The sequence below is a fragment of the Felis catus genome, chromosome C2 (assembly GCF_018350175.1).
Source record: "Felis catus isolate Fca126 chromosome C2, F.catus_Fca126_mat1.0, whole genome shotgun sequence".
NCBI classification, from domain to species: Eukaryota; Metazoa; Chordata; class Mammalia; order Carnivora; family Felidae; genus Felis; species Felis catus.
Window position 1 is genome coordinate 83,629,877 of NC_058376.1, and position 19,624 is coordinate 83,649,500.

General features: G+C 39.0%; 1 protein-coding gene, 3 non-coding genes and 1 pseudogene across 4 annotated transcripts in view; 1 reads left to right on the forward strand and 4 right to left on the reverse strand.

Annotated features, from left to right (window-relative positions):
* Positions 1–19,624, forward strand: part of KLHL6 (kelch like family member 6) — a 217,883-nt gene that overhangs the window by 153,977 nt on the left and 44,282 nt on the right. The gene's annotated exons all lie outside the window — the stretch shown is intronic.
* Positions 6,279–8,813, reverse strand: LOC109503547 (annotated as a pseudogene).
* Positions 9,262–9,396, reverse strand: LOC111556449. The gene has a single exon (XR_002735921.1). It is a non-coding gene; the product is annotated as a small nucleolar RNA SNORA4 (small nucleolar RNA).
* LOC111556440 lies at positions 9,715–9,844 on the reverse strand. Its single transcript, XR_002735912.1, has one exon. It is a non-coding gene; the product is annotated as a small nucleolar RNA SNORA63 (small nucleolar RNA).
* LOC111556471 lies at positions 10,210–10,389 on the reverse strand. Its single transcript, XR_002735943.1, has one exon. It is a non-coding gene; the product is annotated as a small nucleolar RNA SNORA81 (small nucleolar RNA).

Here is a 19,624-nt window from a genome sequence, read left to right on the forward strand (position 1 = left end):
AGATATCTTGGCCCTTACAATGTGGAGCCAATTTTGTCAGGTCTTACTACAGATGCTTTTTATACTAAATCAGAGAGTATGTCAACTCACAGCAACAACAACAAAAATGTTCCCCCTACTTCCTAGTTATTCGGATTTGAACAATGGAGTTTCAAATGGTCTTCTTGACTTATGTGGATATTTTAACAATGCTGCATAAATAAAAAGAACGTTGATATCTTGTCCAAATACAAACTAGATTTTGCTTATTTATGAACATATTTGGCAGATATTGTACATATAATTTCGGCAAATTCCATTCTGTCTATAAACTTCTTGGTAGAGAAAATGAAAAGATGCTACCTCCCAAATATCCTGCACACCATGTATACAAACACCATTAAAAGGGGTGTCATTGGCTTATTGTGATATTTAATGCAAGTTTTGATCATTTTTCAGTTTTCTCAAAATGTGCTACTAATGCAATTTTTGCCTTATAGAAATAGAAGGAGATAGCCTCTTCAGACACGTATCCACAAGACGGCTATCACTGTTGCTGGTCATATATTAATAGAAACAAAAGACTTGATTGGCAAACAGCTGGTCTACAAAAACAAGTCTGTAGATACAAAGTGAATACTATTGAAGAGCTAAGACCTAATTCCTACAAGTCTGAAAACCTTTTCTTCTGGTTTCTGGCCCAGCATGTAAGAAACTGGAAGTTGCCACTCCATCCTAACAAGAAGTAAAAGGCTGACCAAATTGAAAAATCAGCAACTCTTCTTATCCATGGGAGAAGTGAGGTCACAGGGCAAATAGCTGCCCTCAAATTGGAGAGACCCCCATGTGAATACAGGGAATCACAACTTACCTGACCAGAAGCCCGCAAGCATAGTTCACCATGGGAACCAGTTCCAGGGTAGGGAAACTTCAACTGTAATCGATGAATTCGTGGGAACTCAGTGTGGACAACTCTGAGAGTTAAAACTTCAAGGCGTATAGTTTCATCAATTGTAATACTCTAGTTGGGAATGGTGATAATGGGGAAGGTAAAGGGTATATGGGAAATCTCCACCTTCCCCTCAATTTTACTTTGAATCTAAAAATGCTCTTAAAAAAAGTCTTAATTAAAAAATTTTACTTTTAAACCGAAGAAGGACCCAATCATTGATGGCTCCATACTTTTGTATATTTTACTTCCAGGATTTTTTTTTAAATTTTTAATGTTTATTTATCTTTGAGGGAAACACAGCATGAGTGGGGGAGGGGCAGAGAGAGAGGGAGACACAGAATCTGAAGCAGGCTCCAGGCTCCAAGCTAGCAGCAGAGAGTCTGAAGCAGGGCTTGAACTGGTGAGATCATGACCTGAGCTGAAGTTGGCCACTTAATCGATTGAGCCACCCAGGTGCCCCTACTTCTAGGATCTTGACCAGGTTCTCACAGTGAACACTGAGGGAAAATCTCCTTATGTTTCCAGCAGAAGAGGAGAAAAGTCACCTTTTTGAAATAAGCCAGAGCATTCTGTTCTTTTTAACAAGGCTTCTCTCAGGAAAATATATCTACTCAGAGACTAACTGACCTGGGGGAAGGAAAGTACCCAACTCCAGCTCACTCTAGCTATACTATCACATCAAAGGGTAGGAGTTGTGGGTGGAGGGAACAACTGAGAAACATATGTGAAGTTCACAGCTGAGGGACACAGTCTCACTAAAACACTAAGACCTATTCATAGGATTGTAGAACACTTAAAAAAAAATCTCACCACTTCTTTTCAAAATCATAATGAAATTCCTAGCTAATCCAATAAGAAAAGAAAAAATGAAATGTATACAGATTGGGAAGGAAGATATAAACCGTTTTCTATTCACAAATGACTTAATCATATATGTAGAAAATCCAAAAGAATCAACAAAAAAGCCTTGAAACCAATAAGCAATTATAGCAGGGTTGCAGGAATGGAAGATTAATACACAAAAATCAATTTCTTTCATATATTCCAGTAGTGAATAAGTGGAATTTGAAATTGAAAACACACTACCATTTACATTAATACCCCCAAAATGAAATACTTAGGTATAAATTTAAGAGACTATGTACAAGATCTATATGAGGAAAACTTCAGAACTCTGATCAAAGAAATCAAAGAAAAATATAAACAGAGAGATATTCCATGTTCGTGGATAAGAAGACTCCATATTGTAAAAGATGTTAATTCTTCCCAACTTGACCTATAAATATAATGCAATCCCAATAAAAACCCCAGCATATTATTTTTGTGGATATTTAAAAAACTGTTTTGAAAGTTTATATAGAGAGGCAAAAGACCCAGAATGGCCAACACAATATTGAAGGAGGAGACGGAGTTGGAGGACTGATACCACCTGACTTTAATACATACAATACATCTACAGTAATCAAGATAGTGTTGTATTGGTAAAAGAATAGATGAATAGATCAATGGAACAGAATAGAGAGCTGTGATATTGTGATTTATAATAGGAAATATATATTTGTCTTCCACTGTTCCTGGCACATAGCTCCTAAAACCCTTGTAATTTCCTATATAATAACTATAGGAACATCTTTCATTACGATATTTAGTTTTATTCCCAGTACCCGAAATAACTCCAAAGGATAAAGGTGAAGAAAGTGTCTTTTGTTTTTCTTAATAAGTCCCTTTCAACCACACCAGCGTTTATATTAATGAGATGACTTTTAGAAAGCCCCTAAAGAGGGAGGCTGGTTGCCAGAGGAACCAACCCTGTGGTTACAGGGTTAGAACTTTAAGCCCCACCCTCTGACCAGAGGTTGAATGGGTCACCAATGACCACGGATTTAATCAATCATGCCTATATAACAAAGCCTCCATAAAAATCCCAAAGGACAGCATTCAAAGAGCTTCTGGGTTGGTGAACACGTGGATGTGATAGGAGAATGTTCCTTCCCTCATACCTTGCTCTATGCATCTCTTCCATCTGGCTATTTCTGAGCTCTATCCTTTTTTCTTTTTTTAATTTTTTAAATGTTTATTTATTTTTGAGAAAGAGACAGAAGACAGAGTATGAGTGGGGAGAGAGCAGAGAGAGAGGGAAACAATCTGAAGCAGGCTCCAGGCTCTGAGCTGTCAGCATAGAGCCCTATGTGGGGCTTGAATTCACGAACCATGAGATCATGACCTGAGCTGAAGTCAGATGCCTAACTGAGCTACCCAGGCACCCCTAGCTCTATCCTTTTAAATTGGTAAATTTTCTTGAGTTCTGTGAGCCACTCTAGTGTATTAATCAAACCCAAGAAGGGGGTCATGGGAACCTCCAGTTTATAGCCAGTTGGTCAGAAGCATAAATAACAAGGACTTATATTTGGCATCTGAAATGTTTGGTTAAGGGGTTATTCTCATGGCATCAAACACTTAACCTTTGGCATCTAAACTTATCTCTAGGTTAGATGGTGTCAGAATTGAGTTAAATTTTAGGACAGCCAGTTGGTTTTGCAGAACTGTTTGTGTGGGAAAAGCCCCAACATTTGATGACCAGCAGTGTCAGAAGTGTTGCGAAGAGTAGAGTTTTGAGAGCAGAGGAGAAAAATAGAGTTTCTCTTACAAGAGCCTAGAAGTAGACCCACATAAGTATAGCCAACTGTACTGATCTGATCTTTAGCAAAGGAGCAAAGACAATACAATGGAGAAAAGATAGTGTCTTCAACAAATGTGCTGGAATAACCGGACATCACGTGGAAATAAATGAATCTACATACAGACCTTAAATCCTTCAGTAGAATGAACTCAAAATGAATCACAGACCTAAATGTAAAATACAAAAGTATAAAACTCCTAGAAGATAACATAGAAGAAAATCTAGATGACCCTAGGTTTGGTGATGATGTTTTAGATGCAACACCAAAAGCAGGGAAGCCTTGTACTTTAGACTTTATCCTGAGGAAAAGGAAATCCACTGAATAACTTACATGTTTTATGAGATCATCCTGGGGGTTGAGTGATAAGTGGATCGGATAAAGCAAGACCAAGGGCGGGGAAACAAGTTTGGCGACTGTTGCCAAAGTCTAGATAAGAGGAGGAAGTTCAAGGTAATGGGAAAAGTAGCCCTGGGGCAAAATGAAAAGTTGGGTTTTGAACATGTGGAAGTGCCAGAGTCGTCAGATTGAAAACATCAAGGAGCAGTTGGTCTGATGCTTGGAAGGATATATAGGAAGCCAAAAAGGGTGTGGAGAGGAAGCAGAGGGCCTTGTGCAGAGGAGGAAGAGTGGAAGTGAGGTCCTGGAATGGAAGAAATGTGGAAGAAGGGGCAATGCCTTGTTCTAATGAGTTCAAGAAAGTAATCAAAGGTGTCCTTGGATGGAGGTAACAGACCAGCATGATCCTGAATACAATCCACATTAGACAGGGAAATGAAGGCCTTCTAGTAAGTTTGGTGGTTATACCTTTTCCAAATACAAGTTATGTTTGTTTTTTTTAAATTTTTTTTTTTCAACGTTTATTTATTTTTGGGACAGAGAGAGAGACAGAGCTTGAACGGGGGAGGGGCAGAGAGAGAGGGAGACACAGAATCAGAAACAGGCTCCAGGCTCCGAGCCATCAGCCCAGAGCCCGACGAGGGGCTGGAACTCACAGACCGCGAGATCGTGACCTGGCTGAAGTCGGACGCTTAACCGACTGCGCCACCCAGGCGCCCCAAGTTATGTTTGTTTTGATCTCACCTTTATGCAGTTCTTTCTACCTGCCTTCTAGTCTTGGCAGGGAATGAACATCAGAGTAAATATCATCCCTTCCATCTCATTATTTAGGATTTCCTTTTGCACATTGACTTACTGAAGGCAGTGATGACTTTTAATTGCTCTGATAACTTCCAAGGATTTTAGCCTTTGCCTTATTTGCCACAGCAGCAGTTTTGTGAAAGCAGCAAACTTGTATCAATACTAGGACTGAGGAAGGATGGGGGCTGTTTCCACCTAGAAATTCACCACCATATTCTTTTCTGTGTGATACCAGTCAAAACAACTGGTGGAATATTCACTGCCTATCAGTGGTTCTTTTGATAAATTATGAGCTGTGTTCAACGTAAAGATTGCTCAAGAAGTAATTTGTAAGAAAAGACCGGGATCATACTCGGTTTCAATCCTTCCCTAATAGGGCCTGTGACTCCATGTTATCGTTATGGAAAAAGAGCTTTACTGATTAATTAGCTTATTAACATAGAAAGCGTTGCTGTTAAATAGCTACTTTGCATATACCAGGAAATTTTTGCCACATGAGAAGGAGAAACCTTGCATTCTAATCCTTCTTTTTTGTCAAAGAAGCAGAGGGTGCTTAGCCGATGTTGCTGTTGAACATCTGCAGTTGACCAAGTGACTAGTCTTTGTGCTATGGCCAAACAGCAGCTAGCTTGGAACTATTAAAACTTTTTTTTTTTAATTCTTTTTAACGTTTATTTATTTTGGGGACAGAGAGAGACAGAGCATGAATGGGGGAGGGTCAGAGAGAGGGAGACACAGAATCCGAAACAGGCTCCGGGCTCTGAGCTGTCAGCACAGAGCCCGACGCGGGGCTCGAACTCACGGACCGTGAGATCATGACCTGAGCCGAAGTCAGCCGCTTAACCGACTGAGCCACCCAGGCGCCCCAAGGAACTATTAAAACTTTTAATGAAAAGCAAGGATACAGTGAGTGTATCCTTTGTTTATAATTCTGTAACTAGAATAAAATATTTATTGTAGTGTGCTGTTTTATCTTATCTTGGAAAATAGGCAATTATGGCAAAAAGCATAATTCTTTAAGGAATAAGGACCAAACAACTTTAAAGAAAAAATATTTGTTATTATAATTTATTGAATATTCAATATACAATACGGCAAATTTTCTGGGATTTAACCCTAGGATATGATTGTTGCTGGTGCTTATTAGTAAAAGGCTCCAGTTCATGCTTATGACTAGTAAAATGTTTTACTGTTGGAGAAGTGGATAAAGTACACCAAAGATGGCTGATTGGACTAAAACAAACTCTGGTCTCTAGCTTAGAGACCCCTCCTCCGGGTTCTTCTTTCTTTGTTTGCTGAGCGCCCGAAAACCAACCCCCCCCCCCCCCAAAATATGGAGGCTGAAAACTATAAATTACCCTTCCCACTCACATTCAGGGCTCATCTTTGGAAAAACAGTCTCCTCTGAGCCCGTCAGTGTTAAATAAATCTCCAATCCACCAAGGTCTCCAAGTGCCGCTTGGTTTTCCCGCCAGCATTCCAGCCTGATGCCGTAACATTACAAAGTAAAAACACAATACCATACAAAATGAAATCAAATACTTTATTTAAAAAAAAACATTTTCGAGTTTGTTTTATTCAGTCTAATGACTAACGCAATAAAAGCAGATAAACTAGTTTAATATAATTGGATGCTTTTTTTAAAAAGAGATTTTATTTCTAAGTAGTCTCTACATCCAACCTGGGGCTTAAATTTACAATCTCAAGATCAAGAGTCACATGCTCCACTGACTGAGCCAGCCAGGCGCCCCATAATTGGCTGCTTTTCTTTTCTTTTCTTTTCTTTTCTTTTTTTAAAGTTTATTTATTTTTGAGAGAGAGACACAGTGTGAGCATAGGCAGGGGAGAGGCAGAGAAAGAGGGAGAGACACAGAACTCGAAGTGGGCTCCAGGCTCTGTGCTGATGGCACACGTAACTCGTAACACAAATGGCCATCAGCACAGAGCCCAATGTGGGGCCTGAACTCACAAACTGTGAGATCATGACCTGAGCCGAAGTTGGACGCCCAACCAAGTGGGCCACCTAGGCACCTCAATTGGCTGCTTTTATACAGCACATATTGTCCAGTCCACAATATAGTATTAAATGATGGAGCACACTCAATATAACCATTTTTACAGAACTAGGAAATACATTTCTAAGAATAATTGTTACAACCCCATCTGTCATATCCAACTCCAATATTCTAATTCTGAAGCAGATAAAACCAATGACCATCATATGGGCTCACGAGTAAGAGTAGTGTTACCATCAAAATCTGTATTTTTGATCCGTTATGAGCATTGAGACGAGCTTCAAATATTCCCAAAGAAAGAAGCACAGTGGACGTTATCATCACCTATTCCACAACAGCGAGTGCTCCATTCAAAACTATCTCATCCCAGGAATTAAATAAGGTCAGTCACATTCATTGGCATTTCCTCCACTGTGCTATTGTAGAAGGTCTGAATGTCACAAAGAATCCACTTGTCTTCTTCAATGTTTATGGCCACAGTTTTCCTCCCAAATCAGCCTCCACTGCCAATTCTGAACAAACAAAAATTATTAATCGGAATATTGCTTATCAAGTACAATATGAACTACTAACAATATGAGCTACTTGTTAACCATCAGTGGCTGTTTATTTCCCAAGATTATATATAGAGTGATTCTAACTAGATGCCAATTACAATGTCTAGAGAGAAAAAGGATTTCTTTTGTAGTTAGTGGAAAGGATTCCTTTGGCTGCAAAATCAGATTCTATCAGGCATCTTAAGCATTATTATTTATAAAGCAGATGTTTGTGGTAGTGGGATTAAAGCCCATACCCAAGAGGGCTAGCCAAGAGCAGTTGTTGGCCTGGGACAGATGTAAACACCACAGACTAAACAAAAAGAACAATTACGTAATTCGTCTTGACACACTTTTGGAACTATAAAGTGCAACTATAAACTCTGGAATGTTAGCTATTGTTTAGGACTATGCAGTCTAATACAATAGCCAGTAGCTACATGTGGATATTGGAATTAAAATTAAATAAAATAGAAAATATAGTTAACCGGTTGCATGAACCACACCTCAGTAGCTACGTGGTGGCCTGTCACTTCTGTGTTGGGCAGCACAGATATAGAATATTTTCCTTGCTGCAAAAGTTCTATTGGACAGACTTGGTCTAGGACTTAAAAACTTTTTATAGTGTGTGTGTGTGTGGAAGGAACTTCCAAAGATCTGTCATGATAACCCATACTTATCACCGCTTTCTGCTCAGTTCACCTAAGACACCGTAACACAGATGGCTGAGATATATGTACCACCATGGCTCTATACCAAAACAGATAATACAGCCAATCAAAAATGCCGTGGCTGGAGCAATTTAAAATATCAAATAACCGGAACAAGAAAAAAAATGAATATGGAAATACTGACTCGCTCTTTGTCCAAACTACATGTTGTTTCACTCGTGAAACCATGTCCTAAATTAGGCCAGTGCCATCTCTGAGCACCATCTCATCATCTATTCTTGTTGACTACTACATTTTGTCTTTCTTTTTTATTTTAATGATTGATTTTTTAAAACAAAAGTTTATTCTTAAATGTACAACAGGATCTAAGACACTCCATTCTAGCTATCGGCAGCAACAGGGTTATGACAGGGAATCCAGATGTTTAAACAGGAATGGAATTAAGGATTACCATTGCCTCAGGCACAGGGAACAGTTTACTTTTTGCCAGATTTCTTAATTCTGCCTGTGACCAGGGGGCCCTTCCCTGCGGCCTGGTCTTGGCCTTTTAGCTGCTCCTCTTTTGGCTCCTGCTTGAACACCTTATGTTGGCCATCTCCTCGGCCTACTTCTTGGGCTGCTTCGGGGGCTTCTTCCTGCCCCCTTTGCGGATGGACATGGTGCCTCTATATCTTTTTAAAGTTATTTTTACATTAGTAGCAAGACATAATTTATTTAGTAATAAAACCACTATACCTAAGCCAGTGTCAATGTAAATTGATACCAGAAAATGCTAACAAAATCCCAATTATAGAGGAATCCCCAAGACAGCACAAGATATGAATAACACGACTAAAAAAAAGGACTCACGTGTAAGCTAAGGCAGCCGGATCTAACAGCATTGTTGATTTTTCCTTTGAATATCAATTGTACAAAATCCAAAGTCTGGGCTACATTTCACATGTGTTTTTCTACTATGTTCTGATCAACCATGAATCTCTCCAAGTAGAATTTAAATACATCTTACCATGTTACTAGATGATAAGATTGTTGTCCTCATTCATATACCTGATTTTAAAGGTTGTCTGGCTAACAGAATCACACTTGAACAACAACACATAAATTTATTTCACCAGAATAAAGGCAAATACTCAATGAAGATGACAAATATTCAGTTGAGAATACAGTTTCCACAAGTGGTGGGCGGTGCATAGTTTATAACCATAGATACCATTGTACATAAAAATCATGAGCCTGAGATCACGGTAGTATACGTTCAAGTTCTGATTCAAACAGCAGCTGCTGCACACTCTTCCAGGCCACAAAACGGCAATGAACCGCATAGAAATCATACAGCTCACTGTGGAGTGTGGGCTTTATTTCCCCACATAGCTTGAGCTGACAAAGACTGCTAAAAATCTTCCCCTCAAAACCAACTTTTGGCAGATGACTGTAATTAAATGAGGAATTGAAATACCAGTAAGTTGGCAGTAATCAAAACGTGGTCTGTCCCATACCTGAATTCCTTCCTGATAATGCCTCTTTCTTTTTCTTTTTCTTTTTCTTTTTCTTTCTTTCTTTCTTTCTTTCTTTCTTTCTTTCTTTCTTTCTTTCTTTCTTTCTCTCTCTCTCTCTCTCTCTCTCTCTCTCTCTTTCTTTCTCTTTCTTTCTTTCTTTCTTTCTTTCACTGTCACCACTTGCAAAATATTAATAAGGCTGAATTCTCAACAGTCATTCCTCAAGTCAGTGTTTAACTTGGTAGACATGTCTGAGACCACGCATCCCTGGCTGCTAAGCACCAGGGCAGACAGGGCTAGAAAGGTAACAGTTTTATTTTGAGCAGGGGTAAAGACAAGGCAGCACTTTACAGCTACATTGTAACTACATCCTGCATCAGTTTATTAAGAAAGTAATTAGATATTAACTGTGTCTTAACTGGCAATACTAGGGAAGAACTACTCTTACCACATCAGAGACTGAACTTCCTGGCATGCATTTTCTCAGAAGCCAGTCTACCCTCTGCCTTGTGTTCTGAAAAAGTACAGCCTGTGTACTGGTTGGTCTCTTGTATGCCACAAGGAGCATGTAATTCCAACCCTCCCCTCCCCCCCCCCCCCCCCCCCCCCCCCCCCCCTGGTATTGCAGAGAGGAAAATGTTAATACAGTCAGAAGAAAAAGCCATTTGATTTCTTACTCTCATCCCTGCCATTGCAAGGGGCAAGTTAGAAATTCATTCTATTAATTCTACTTAAATACAGATATTATTGTACCAAATTTTAGAACAAAGTATCCTGGACTTATGAAAGAGATTCAGCTCAGTTTTTCTATTATCTGGTATAGTTGTTTCTCTTCTTTTGTTTACTCTGCTGCTTTATTTATAAATACTAAAACACGGTTACTACTTTCTGTAATTTTAGTACAGAGCTTAAGTAAGAAGGTAAAAAAAAAATTCTGGCCATAATTTTTATGTATATCAACTACAAAAACATTACCCTCTTTCAAAAATATTATAAAATACTGGTCCTTTCAAGGATCAATTCTTCCTTCTTCATTAGAAGTTGAAATGGATTTCTCATGAACTTTTTGATAACTTCCAACATATCGATTGACATTAAGGCAGAAAACAACCCAACCTTAAAAGAAAAGACAGAGATAACTAATTATGTTGACACATCAATTAAGCAGATATAACAGTTTTCGTAATAATACATAGAGAAATGTTTGAGACCAAGCGTCCCTGTCTTACTATAGAATTGAGCTAGACAGAGATTGTAGGAAACAATTGCTTTCAGCAGGGGGAAAGGACAATATAGCACTTCACAGCTATACTGTAACAATTAACCCAACCTGCTAGCTATAGACAAATCACGTGCCCACCTTAATGCTTATATTTAATTTCTGGTAAATCTCATGGATTTGACCTTTAATCCCTTGACTCCACATTTTTATCTGCTTCATCCAAAACAAGCATCTTGACCCATTTTGGAAAGTTAAAAAAATAAATCTTACTTAAATGTGGGTTGTGCATGGGGACTTCCTTCCAAAGACTACATTACGGAAGGGGAGTGTAACTTTATTGGAGAAACCAATGAGGAGTAACTTTATTGGAGAAACCTAACAAACACCACCTCAGCCAGGGGACCAAGGTCAACTCAACAGTAATAATCCTTAATTTAATGAGATGAAAATGGCACTTTACTTCTGTGGTCTTCCTCCCCCAAAACCCATAACCCCAGTCTAATCTTGAGAAAGGCATCAAATTCCAATATAAGGACATCCTACTAAATAGCTGACTGATATCTGACTCCTAAAAACTGTTAAGGTCATCAAAAACAGGGAAAATTTTAGAAACTGTCAGAGCCAAGAGGAGCTTAAGGAGACATGACAATTAAATATAAATTAAATGGGTGGGATACTGGAACCAAAAAAAAAAAAAGGACATTAGGTAAAAACTAAAGAAATCAGAGTAAATTCTGGACTTCAGTTCACAATAATGTATCAAGGTTGGTTCATTAATTTTAACAAATACCACACTAATGTAAGATATGGGAAACTCCTTACAAAGTATATAGGAACTTTCTGAACTATCTTCTCAATTTTTCTGTAAACCTAAAATGGATCTAAAATATAAAGTTTATCAAAGGAAAGTCCTAGTATCATGTCTAGGAATTCATGCATTTGGCTTAAACAATGAGGCAAATTATTTTCCCTCCTGTACCTCAATATCACCAGTTTAAACATGCCCTAAGTAAAATATGGTGATACTTACAAAGATAGCTTCTATTTAACATATCAGACGCTCTCCCTGAAACACCGGTATGTGCTGCTTCAACTGTATGCTGTGCCTTTCACTTGGAACACCATTTCCACAATGCAGGCATGACAAATTGTCTCCTTACAGTACTCAAATGCCAGAATTACCATTTGGATCTAAAAGTTAAAGCTTAAATTATTATGTTGTAGAAATACAGGCTCCACCAAACCATTTCTGAAGCACATGGCTAACTGCTGAACTGCTCATATTTAGAATCTTAAGATTCTGGTCTGCAAACAGCTTTTATGCAGCACAACACAGAATCACTTCTAAGCTTACAATGCAGAATAATCAAACTGCTTCATGATAAAATCCCTTTCAGCATCTCATTTTTATTTTTATTTTTTAAAAATGTTTTATTTATTTTTTGAGAGAGAGTGGAAGTGGGGAGGGGCAGAAAGAGAGGGGGGCAGAGGATCCAAAGTGGGCTCTGAGCTGTCAAGCTGACAGCAGCCAGCCCAATGTGGGGCTTGAACTCATGAACTGTGAGATCATGCCCTGAGCGGAAGACTGATGCTCAACCGGCTGAGCCACCCAGGGGCCCCACAGCATCTCATTTTTGATTAGATTTCTGTGCCTTTACAAACTTGAGATCCTCAGCTTCCTAGAGAAACCAGTTAGATAATTAAAGAATCCAAACAAACATTTCGTACATTATTCTTCTATGTGCAGGATATGTAAGTAGTGAAACAAGTTCTTTATAGCTCCAAGACAAATTGTTGTGTTCTGTAGTCACTGATTATCAGTTACTTTAAAAATAAACCTTTCCAATGGGAAGTTATGCCATATAGCCTTGATCTTAATAAAGCCTACAGCTTGGTTAAGAAAAGCTTTATTTCATAGCTAGTAACAGTGAATTTTTTTTAAACGTGTATTTATTTTGAGAGAAAGGTGGGGGCGAGGGACATAGAGAGAGAGAGAGAGAGAGAGAGAGAGAGAGAGAGAATCCCAAGCAGGCTCTATGCTGTCAGCTCACAGCTGGATGTGGGCTGGATCTCATGAACCATGAGATCAAGACCTGAGCCAGAATCAAGAGTCCGACACTTAACCAAATGAGCCACCCAGGTGCCTGCAGTGAGCTTTGAAAAACAGATAGCGTGCAACAGATTTATTACAAACTACAAAGATTCCCAACTAATTACTGATCATTGCAGTTTTCATGTTGCAAAATTGCATTTAGACTTAACAACAATAACACAAAGGGCATGGATTCTGTCTACCCTGAAACAAAGACAGCTTTAGTTTCTCAGGCTGGGGAGATATAGCCCTGCAAACCATCTCTGCAAACCTAGTTTCTGTTTAATTTGAAACAAGAACTCTGGGATGCCTGGGTGGCGCAGTCGGTTGAGTGTCTGACTTTGGCTCAGGTCATGGTCTTGCAGTTTGTGAGTTCAAGCCCCACACCAGGCTCTGTGCTGACAGCTCAGAGCCTGGAGCCTGCTTCAGATTCTGCATTTCCCTCTCTCTGCCCCTTCCCAGCGCATGCTCTCTATCTCTCAAAGATGAATAAACTTTTAAAAAATTTTTGAGACAAAAACTATATGCTTGCATGTGGACAATAATAGAAAAAAAAAAGGTTCTGAATGGACCACTTTACACCAAATCTTAAGCTATTCTTCACTTTTGTAAAACCTGAAGTATCTGAAAATTTATGTTCCCCTGGGGGACAGCCATTAACCAATGACTGATGGTGCAGATGTAAATAAACTAGTGCTGGCCTCTTTGGTAAGACACCCCTGAGGACTGACTACACTGATCTCACAGTTCTTCTGTGGGATGGAGCCACCTCCAGGGCAACACCTGCTTGAGAGTAAAGCTTGCCCACCTCCGAATGCACTGAGATGAACACAACATCACTTCTGTGCTTTCTCTTCCCCAAATGGATAGCCTGAATCTATTTGGGGAGAAGTGTCAGAAAACAAACAAACAATGGGGGAATATTCTATTAAAAAACTGTCCTCCATTCTCAATGATTGACACCATCCTCTACTCACATATTTTTAGTACGCAGAGATCTCTAAGAGACATAACTACTAAATCCAACATGTGATCCTATATTATATTTTGGACCAGTAAAGAAGCCTTTTTTTTTTTTTTTTTTTTTGGTAAGATGTTCATTAGTTGAACAACTGGTGAAATTTGAATTAGGTCTACAGATTAAATAATATTGAATCAATGTTATTTTTTTATTTTGATAATTGTGTTATGATGTAAGAGAATGCCCTTATTTCTAGATAACACACACTGAAATATTAAGGGGTAAACAGGCATAATGTCAGTGACTTACTGCCAAATGCTTCAGAAAAACATTATGTGAGTATATGTGCAATTGTGTATATATACAGAGAATAAAACAAATGTGTTATAAATAGTAACATTTGAGAAATACAGGTAAAGAATACTGGAATTCTTTGTCCACTTTTGTAACTTTTCTAGAAGTCTAAAATAATTTCAAATTAAAAGTGTAAAATTCAAAATAAGAGTATCAAGCCTATTAACATAATTTACAGAAGAGAAACCACAGAAGTCTTAAACTGGCAGCTCATTTGTTTTCTTTGTTCTGCATAGTGTTTTAAACCCGAATTAGATGCTTTCTGAGGAAATTTCATATGCAAATCCAAATTTCCACCTTTGCATGAAAAGTCCGTAGATTGTAATCCTATTCCTTATCCTTTGGTGGCAACTAATGAGTGGCAACTAATAAGTCTGTAGGTAAACAAACATTCAACCATAGGATGGTAAAGCCAAGAGGAAATAACTCATCAATAAATCATGGGAACTTGAGGGCATCTGAATCTCCAGAGTATGATTTAGAAGGAGAAACCACAAGCCAGCCAGCTAGGGTCCCCGTGGCACAGCTGTATCTCCAGTCCCAGTGTCCAAGGAAGTGGCTGCAGATATGGAGGGCACAGCCAAGAGGACCATGAGGAGGAGCGAGCAAAATAAATTGGAAGGAATCAGCATGGGATGCAGGAAGACCTAGTGTGTGGATGAAAGAGACCCATTTCTACAACGTTAGTGGAATAAATTTAGCCTTTATGAATGCAAAGCTCTAGTTGGTAATAAAACATAACTGCAGAAAATGGTGTCAAAGAAAGAAAAGCAGGTTTAAGTGAGGCTTCAATAAAAATCCTTGACAATCAGAGGAAACAGAAAAGCATTCTGCACCTTGTGTCATGTCTGAACTCTGAAAGCACTGATCCCAGCTTTCTCCTTGAGGATAAGACCCAGAGCTTCCTGGCAGAAAGCTTCTCCAGCTGAAGCCCACAGAGGGGAAATTGATCACTCTGTTGCTAAATGATGTGTGTGTGATTTCTGGCTTCAAACTCTGGATGGCCTCACAGGTGGAGTAAGAAGCCAGTGTGATGTACAGGCCACAATCTAGGAAGAAGCACATCACAGTCCCTAATGAACGGGAGAATATCATTTTCAGGAAAAATGCTTTAGAGTCTGTGCTCTATTACATTACCATGGGACTACAGGACTCCAAAGTGAATTATGATATGACAATGATGACACAGGCAGCGGGGCAGAAACATTAATGTTTGCTGGCAGGAAGCTCAGAACACAGGGATTCTATTTCCTCATTAACATTGACATCATTTGCTGAGAATGGCTTGTGAGGGATGTCAGAGGTTTAAAAAGAATGAAGAGAATCTGATACAGCAGTTGTAGAAAATGAAAGAATGAGATGGCTAGAGAAACGCTATGGGCCTGCTGTGCAGTGCAAAACGACTAGGCAACGTTGACTCCCATGAATTTCTTTTACTATCAAGTCTTCTCAGTGCACAAGTTTCTCCAGCTCTTCTAGGAAGCTTGATGCAGGCACAAAGAAGACAAATAGTTGGATCCATCCACAATTGCAGTTTTCTCGGGTGAATAAATAGCTGGTAATAATTGACAGCATTTATAAACCTTGGGGGTGGAGACTCAGGTTTTTGTTATGATTTTACAAATAATCAAGGATCAGATATGATAAGTGACTTGTTTACAATCACTTGGGTAATAAACAGTAGTTGCTAAGATGAGAACTTCAATCTATGTTCTACATTTCTCTTTAGGTGGTGGAAAGGTTTTGTAGCTTTTTGAAGGAAAACTAGGAAAAATTCCCAAAGGAATATTAGAGAATAGTCTGCAATTAAACTATTTTAACACTGTAAACACTAAGGAAATAAAACAATATACAAAGAAATAAAAAACTCTTGTAAGGCTTGACCTTTGGCTTTTAAAACATACTAAGTCTACCTTACCATAAATAACCACTGAATGTAAACTCATTTTCTAGGTTTACCCATTACCCTGTAGTTATTTTCTCTCCCATAGTGGTTGGTAATGTTTCTTCTGTTTAAAACACAATGAAAATAAAAATAATATAAAATTATGCATGGGGAACAATGAATAAAACTGATACATAAATATTTTTATTAGCCTAGCTTATAGATATTTGATTTGGTAAAATTGGTGTATTACAATCTAAAATACTTGCTTTATCTATTATTGAACAGTACATTTCTTTTCACTGAAACTCAGATATCCATAACATTCTTAATTGTTTGGCCTTTTAAAAATTGAAATAAAAATTTAAAAGTTAAAAATATAGAATGTTATGCCAAAGATTCACTCTAATAGCTAATAGCTAATAGCTAAAATTACTTTTGATGTCCCAGGCACTTGACAATCCTATGAAGTGGGTACAATTATTATCATCTTTATTTTAAAGAAGAGGAAACTGAGGCCCAGAGAGAATATATAACTTGCCTACTGCCATCAAAGTGACAGAACTATGCTTTAAACCCAGGTGTGTTTCATTCCAGAATTCGAGCTCTTAGCCTCTACATGCCAAATGGACTTAATCCCTACTTTTATGCCAATGTATGGATTTTTTGCAATACATATGAGTATAACTTTGTCCACTGACATCAAAGCCAAATGATATGCCATTGTGTAGTCATTATAAAGTATACTTTAATCATCACAGAGCAAATCAATATTCCTTGACAGCTTAATACAGTTACTTCTTCCCTAAAATATAAATGCTGTAGAGGAGAACTTGAATATAAACTTATTCTCCAGCCCTCTGAAGGATAAGTGTGCTTTTGTTAACTGGATTAATTCCAACAATAAGAACGAACTCCCCAGGAGTCTTCTCCTGATGAAGGGCAGCAGAACTAAAATGGGTTTTTAAGGTGTTCTGGCCTCATTACCCACTAGTTGCATAACCTTGGGCAAGTCTTCTTCAGGCTTCTTCAGAACTTGGATTACAACAACACTCCCCACACGGGGACTGCTGTGAGAGCACGCTGTAAATGGTTAGGAGGTGTACAAGTATTAGTCTAGTCTAGGCTTGCCAGATAAAAAACAACATGCTCAGTTCAAAATTTCACTTTATATTGGGGATATATTTATAGGCAAAAATTATTTGTTGACTGAAATTTAAATTTATCCAGTGTCTCGTGTTTTTATTGCTAAATCTGGCAACTCCATGGCGAGGGGAGCATGGAGAACGGCAAGCCTAGCTCCACGGTCCTCCACCCCCCAAATGGAGAAACTGAGGCAGTCAGTGGGCTGAAGGGTGAACGCAGCGGGGGGGGGGGGGGGGGGGGGAGGAGAGGAAAGGGCTAGGTGTAAGAGGATGCCCTTTCGGGGGCGAGGGGTGGGGGGTGGGACTGAAAGCAGATTCCCGGGTCCCTCCAATCCTCCTCCCCCTCCTCACCTCCCACTGCTCAGGCAGGCCAAACATCCCCCGCCCCTGCGCGGGAAAGCAACCTTTACCTCGGCGGCAGCCGCGGGCTCGGGGGGCGCTCCCCTCCGGTTCCTCTCAGTCGCCATCAGCAGCACCAGCACCACAGAGGCCATGGCCACGTCCCCGAAGCCCGGCTGCTTGTTGATGTGCGACTGCGTTTCATATGTCACGCAAATCATCCCTCCATTCTTTCTGGAAGTCTCTTGTCCTCCTCTGGCCACCGTCCAGGTCAGAGCCAAGAAATGGACCAATCCAAGCAAGCAATTCAGGAGGGGGCGTCACCGCTAAAGCCAATCACAGAACAGAGCTGCGCTCCATGGTGGCGATTGGCCAATCGGTTTCTTTGCCCTGTAGGTGGTCTGCCTCGTAGGGAGGTGTCGGCCCTGTTGTCAGCCTTCGTAGGACCCTGGGTGTCGGCTAGGTGGGTCCTCCTGTGGTCCGGGGGATTCTTTCTCTCTCGTAGGCTCTAGGACAAGGAACACCCCACGACCTTTAAGCTTTAGAGCCTGAGGGGAAGAAGGGAAGGGAGCTGGTTTAGAATATAAAGGGATATGGGCTAAGAATACACAATTTTATGTTTTCAAGAATGTGAAAAACATATACTTACAAAAGCCCTCTTAATCGCCTCAAAACTGAAATCACAGACTTTTTAAATAGACTATTTTTTTCTATAATGGTATTTGAAAATATTGTGAAATAAGTGACACATCACATTGTGTAAGTTTAAGCTGTACAGTGTGTTGATTTGACACATCTATACATTGCAATATGATTACCACCACAGCATTAGCTAACACCTCTATCAAGTCACATAATTATTTTTTTGTGCATAGTGAGAACATTTAAGATCTAGTCTCTTAGCAACTTTGAAGTATAAAGCACAGTGTTGTTAACAATAGTTCACTATGCTGTGCATTAGATCTCCAGAACTTACTCATCTTGTGGTTGCAAGTCTATAGAGTTTTTAACAGAAGTTATAGGTTCATAGCAAAATTGACCAGAAGATACTGAGATTTCCTGTGTAACACATTGCCCCCCACATGCATAGCCCCCCCACCTATTATCACCATCACCCACCAGAGTGGTACATTTTTACAACTGATGAATCTACACTGACATATCATAATCACTGAAAGTCCATAGTTTACAATTTAGTTCATTTTTGGTGTTGTACTTTTACGAGTTCAGATGAATTTTTAACCATATATATCCAAGAGTAGTTTTACTGCCGTAAAAATCCTCTGTGCTCTGCATATTCATTCCTCTCTCCCCAATAACCCCTGGCAATCACTGATCTTTTAAATTGTCTTTATAGTTTTGCCTTTTCCAGAATGTCATATAGTTGGAAATGTACAGTAAGAAGTTTACAGCTTTCACGAGGTAATCACTTCTTTCAGATTATGTCTTTCACTTAGCAATATGCATTTAAGTTTCCTCCATTTCTTTCCATGGCTTGGTAGCTCATGTCTTTCTAGTGCTGAATGATATTCCATCGTCTTGATGTGCCACAGTTTACTTATCCATTCACCTACTGAAGGGCATCTTGGTTGCTTCCAATTTGGCAATTGTGAATATAACTGCTATAAATACCCATGTGCAGGTTGTTGTGTGGAAGAGTTAAAGAAGCAATTCATAATTTAGAAAACAGAAATGGGAGTACTAATAAATATAAGATCTGAAAAAAAATAAGAATAGACACTTGGCTAGCCTGAGGAAGTACAATCAAAATAAAAACAAGGTGAAATAACTTACACAAAAAATTCATAGAATTGTATGGGATCATGTTACTCACCTCTGTGTAATAAATTTGAAAATCTGGATAATACAGATGAAATTACAAGAAATATAATTTATCAAAATATCCCAGAAAAGATAGAAGCTAAGTAAACTGGTTACCATAGAATAAATAGATGTTGTCAGAGAACTGTATTTTCCCACACCTCCATCCACAAAAGCATCAGGACTACATTATTTCACAGGAGAATTCTGCTGAGAAACTTTAAGGAACAGATAAGTTGGTTGCTATTGATTCTATCCTGAGCACAGAAATAGAGACAATTCCAAATTCTATTTATGAAATGAGTATAACACTGATAACAAAATCTAATAAACCACAC